Below are 6,000 nucleotides of genomic sequence, written 5' to 3' on the forward strand. Positions count from 1 at the left end.
AGCACTGAGGAGTAGGAATAGTCCAAAGAAAAGGGTTAAAATAAAGGCAAATCTGAGGAGTATCAGCTATGCTTAGAAGGAACTGTGCCAGCACACTGGAATTTCTTTCCATTGTTCCCAAAATACATCTGGCACAGACTTCCAAAGATACAAACTCAGGGATCTGATACATATTCTGGTTCAGCCCTCTAGTTTCAGTTCTTAATAATACTCTGAGTTGTCATAAAATGAGGATAGACAATTTACAGTTATCCCAAGGGGTAAAACCAATTCACATAATTTAAAATTCATTTAAAGCAATGTTTAATTAGCATAATATTTAATTCTACTTTAATTACTTTTAAGAACCCACATATTGCTTTGGGGAATTAGTAAAATTAGAAAATATTAGTGTGTCATAACATGGAACATGCTGGGAATCATTAGTCTCAACCATCTGGATAAGTGGCTGTTTCCTTTCTACTTGATAATTGCCAGCATCTAACACCATACACCTACACACCCATCCTTCCACGCACCTCCAATATGTATTCTCTTGAGAGGTGAGAGTTCTTTGGTTTGTCCAACAATATATATTTATCTTTAACTTAATCTTCTGATCCAGCCAAAGACAATATAGCCTCAGTTTCCTCATATTTAACCCAGAGGTAATCACAGGTTCTTTCTTTCTGGATAATTGTGGGAACTCAGTAAGATAATGTTACACAAAAGGTATTTCATGAAAAAATAACAACTACTAGCAAAACATACACCTAAGGAAAAATGCCAAGCAGTAGGTCTTTATTTACACAGTGAGAAAACAAGAAGCAATAACATTGACTACTAACAGGAGAAAACTTTGGGAAACTTTGCAACTCAGTTCTATGAAAAAGATCCAGTGGGTCATGGAATTAAAATACTTCTTAACTGACGGGTATAACCTCCACTTCCTTACTTATAAGACACAAATACCGTGTGTACTATCTATCAACATTAAGCTTGTGATGTTCTAATCTCAGGATCCAGGAATAGAAGCAAGGCATTTTCCAAAATATAGAGCTCATATGAGTGGGAAATTCCAGGCAGGGAGAAATGGGATCTTGGATGACATGTTGCTACTCCTTTGTACCTTGATGGGGGTGATAGTGGCAAGGTAGTAGCAGGTGGGAGAACATAGCTTTAAACCAGGATAAAGGATGAATCATCCTTTTTTCAAGGGTCATATATAATTTCCCATGTCCAGTGCCTAATGGGGGCTTTGTTATGTCTGTATCAATAGAGAAAGGATAATCTTATTAGTAATTTTCTTATCTTTATTCTCTAACCTCACTTTTCCCTCATTTCTATCTTCTGTTTCTCATATAGAAATAATACAGTGGAAAGAGCAGGGATTTTGAATCTAGACAGACTTAATATCTAAACTTCTTGTTACTTCCTTTAACAATCAGTTTATTGGCAAGGATGTGGAGAAATTGGAAGCTTCATAAACTGCTGGTGGGAATGTAAAAGTTGTGTAGTCACTGTGAAAAAACAGTTTCTTGGGCAGCCCAGGTGGCTCAGCAAACCGGTTTAGTGCCACCTTTGGCCAGCTGTGATCCTGGAGACCAAGGATGGAGTCCCATGTAGGGCTCCCTGCATGGAGCCTGCTTCTCCCTCTGCCTGTGTCTCTGCCTCTTTCTCTGTGTGTCTCATCAATAAATAAATAATATCTTAAAAAAATAGTTTCTCAATGGGTTAAACATAGAGTTACCATATAATCCAGCATTTCTAAGTCATACAGAAAAATGAAAATATATGTCCACACAAAAACTTGAACATTATGTTTCATAGAAATATTATCTATAATGGCCAAAAATACAAAACTATCCAAGTGTCTATCAATGCATAATGAATAATCAAAATGTAGTATATACATACAATGCAATAATATTAAATTTTTAAAAATATTTTATTTATTTATTCATGAGAGACACACAGAGAGAGGCAGAGACACAGGTAGAGGGAGAAGCAGGCTCCATGCAGGGAATCCAATCCAGAACTCCAGGATCACGCCCTGGGCCGAAGGCAGACACTAAACCACTGAGCCACCGGGGCTGCCCCAATAATATTCAGTTTTAAGAAGAATGGAAGTAGTAATACATGCTACACCACAGCTGAATCTTGAAAGCATCACACTAAATGAAAGGAGCCAGATAGAAAAAACTGCGTATTGTACAATTTCAGTTATATGAAATGTCCACAATAAGTAAATCTATAGAGACAGAAAGTAAATTCATTGTTGCTAAAGACTGAGAAGTGAAGGAGACAGAACTGGGATTGACAAATGCATACAGGATTTCTTTTTGAAGTGGTGAGAATGTACTAAAAGTATATTGTGGTGATAGTCGCACAACTGTGAATATATTAAAAATCAAGAAATTGTACAATTTAAATGAGTACATTTTACGGCATGTTAAAATAATAAAAACTGCCACATCCTTACTTTCAGCAGTCAATGACAATATGTATCAAGCCACTATGACTGGCTTAGAATAATAAAGATTTCCCTTAAGACTATGGACGGATGAACATTTATGAAGGATAGATATATAAGCAAGATTACTTTCCAGATTTTTGTTAGGAAAGAATCTATTATTATCATGAACCAAATTCAGGTATATATGAGTTCAGAGTCTGCACTCTTAATCTCTTATACTCTTTACTCTTTTATAAAGCACAATTAGCAAATTAATCATTAAAATTAATTTAAGAGCAATCAGTATAATTTACTACATTAGCAGAAAAAAAATCTACTACATTAACAGAAAGTAAAAAGGCATTTGTTGTGATGAGCACTGGGTGTTGTATGTGATGAATCACTAAATTCTACACATGAAACTAATATTACACTTTATGTTAACTAACTGGAATTTAAATAAAAACTTGAAACAAAAGAAGAAAAAAAGAAAAAAGCAATCCATAGAATGAGAGAAAAAATTGCAAATTATCTGTCTGATAAGAGTCTCATCTAAATGTCCAGAATATATAAAGATATATGAAATATATCAGTCTACAACCACTAGGTTGGTTAAAATCAAATAGATATATAATATCAGAAAGGGAGACAGAACATGAAGACTCCTAACTCTGGGAAACGAACTAGGGGTGGTGGAAGGGGAGGAGGGCGGGGGGTGGGGGTGAATGGGTGACGGGCACTGAGGGGGGCACTTGACGGGATGAGCACTGGGTGTTATTCTGTATGTTGGCAAATTGAACACCAATAAAAAATAAATTTATTATTAAAAAAAAAGATATATAATAACAAATAATGCCAAGAATGTAGAGACATTGGAATTCTCATATCTTGCTAGTGGGATGTAAAATGGTTCTATAACTTTGAAAGACAGTTTGGCAGTCTCTCAAAAGGTTCAACAGAATTATGATATAAATCAGGAATTCTACTCCTAGGTATATATCTAAGATAATTCAAAACATATGTCTGCACATAAACTTATACATGAATGTTCATAGCAATGCTATTCATAGGCATAATAGCCAAAATGCAGAAATGCCCCAATGTCTATCAAGTGGTGGATGGATAAACAAAATGTGGTATATCCATATAATAGAATATTATTTGGCAATAAAAAATGAAGTACTGATATATGCTACAACATGGATGAATCTCTAAATCCTTATACTAAGCAAAAGAAGCCAGTCACAGAAGACCATGTATTCTATGATTCCATTAAATGAAATGTTCAGAATGGGTAAATCTACAGAGACAAAAAGTATATTAGTGGTTGTCAGGGGCTAGGGGAGAGTAGAATCAGGAGTAACTGTTAATGGCTACAAGGATTTCAGGGAAGAATGATGAAAATATTCTAAAAACCATTTGTGATGATGATTGCATAACTCTGATAATATAGTAAAAATCACTGAATTGTACTATTTAAATAGCTGAGTTGTATCTAATATGTGAATTTTATCTATATAAGGTTGTTTGGGGGCGCCTGAGTGGTTCACTGGGTTAAGCATCTGTCTTCAGCTCAGGTCATGATCACAGGGTCCTGGAATCAAGCCCAGCATTGGGCTCTCTGCTAAGTGTGGAGTCTGTTTCTCCCTCTCCCTCTGACCCTCCCCCCACTTGTGCTTGCTCTCTCGCTTTTTCCCCAAAATAAATAAATAAAATCTTAAAAAATAAGGTTGCTATTTTTAAAAATGATCAGTCTATCTAGTTCTGACTAGGTGTTATAGTGTCATTTTAGAAACCATGGAAAGACTCCCTGACATTTCTAACCAGAAAGAAATAATGGAATGTTCGCTTTGTAAAAGCAAGTTCTACTTCTAAACAAATTCTATCTCTGCTTCATAAATGATACAAAGTAAATTTAAAAATTATTTTTAAATACCACATGCATAAGATAAAGAACTTTAACATGGTAGTATTATACAGTTAACCATTTATCTCTTATCCACCTGTCTCCAGTCCTCCATTTTTCCTCCAGGGAGGCAACTATTCTTAGGCATTTTTCTTCAGCCTTTATAAATACATAAAAACATGCCTTTGGAAAAACATAAAAAGTCATTCACTGTACATATGTTCTGTACCTTAATTTTTTCACTTAAAATGATCCTTTGGGGGATGTTCCATATCAGCTGTTCTAGTTATCTATTCAGGCAAAAGAGAAAACCTCAAAAGAGTGACATAAAACAATAACAATAATTTATAATGATCATGGATCTGGTGCTGACTGGACTCCAATAGGTAGTTCACACTCAGGATCTCTGATATGGTTGCAATCAGATGGAGATTTGAGTGGAATAGTTTTCTATCTCAAAGGCTTCATCACTTCTATGTCTCTCATCACTTCTATGTCTGGCCCCAGGGGACAAGGACCGATTCCTCCTCTGGAATATGTTCTTCCCTGTCTGTGTTTGTCTCTGTCTCTCTTTCTCCATTCTTCTCTTCCCTCTTTCTTCCTCTCCCCATTATGTTGGCTTCATGGTAGCCAGACTTCATGCGTGGTTACTAAATGCTCCTAGAGGAATCGTTTTAAGAGAAACCAGCAGAAGTTATGTGATCTTTTCTAACCTAGCTTCTGAAGTCATGCACCATCATTTCTGCTGTATTCTATTCATTAAAGCAGTCCCAAAACCCCAGCTAGGTTAAAGTGGTGTTGGCACACATTTTGAGCCTCTTGTCTGGAGGGACAAGAGTTTTTGAACATGTATTCAATCCACCACATCAAATGATATAGAGATATCTTATTCTTTGATTAATGAATGCATGGTATTTTGTAGTATGAATGCATGAAAGTAGAATCAGTCCCCTATTAATAGATAGTTTCCATTGTTTGTTACTGCAACAAAGTGCAATAAATATCTGCAAATGAACTTTTGAAAATATGTGTAGTATATCTTCAAGATAAATTCATCAAACCAGAGTTGCTGGGCAAAAAAAAAATGTGATTTCATTTGTTTTTTAACACTGGAAAGCAGTTTATTTTTTATTTTTTTAGTCATGTTTTTTTAATAATAAATTTATTTTTTATTGGTGTTCAATTTGCTAACATACAGAATAACACCCAGTGCTCACCCCATCAACTGCCCCCCTCAGTGCCAGTCACCCATTCACATAAAGAACTTATTAAACTCAACACCAAAGAAACAAACAATCCAATCATGAAATGGGCAAAAGACATGAAGAGAAATCTCACAGAGGAAGACAGACATGGCCAACACGCACATGAGAAAATGCTCTGCATCACTTGCCATCAGGGAAATACAAATCAAAACCACAACGAGATACCACCTCACACCAGTGAGAATGGGGAAAATTAACAAGGCAGGAAACCACAAATGTTGGAGAGGATGCGGAGAAAAGGGAACCCTCTTACACTGTTGGTGGGAATGTGAACTGGTACAGCCACTCTGGAAAACTGCGTGGAGGTTCCTCAAAGAGTTAAAAATAGACCTGCCCTACGACCTAGCAATTGCACTGCTGGGGATTTACCCCAAAGATGCAGATGCAATGAAACG

Source organism: Canis aureus, chromosome X (genome assembly GCF_053574225.1).
Source record: "Canis aureus isolate CA01 chromosome X, VMU_Caureus_v.1.0, whole genome shotgun sequence".
NCBI classification, from domain to species: Eukaryota; Metazoa; Chordata; class Mammalia; order Carnivora; family Canidae; genus Canis; species Canis aureus.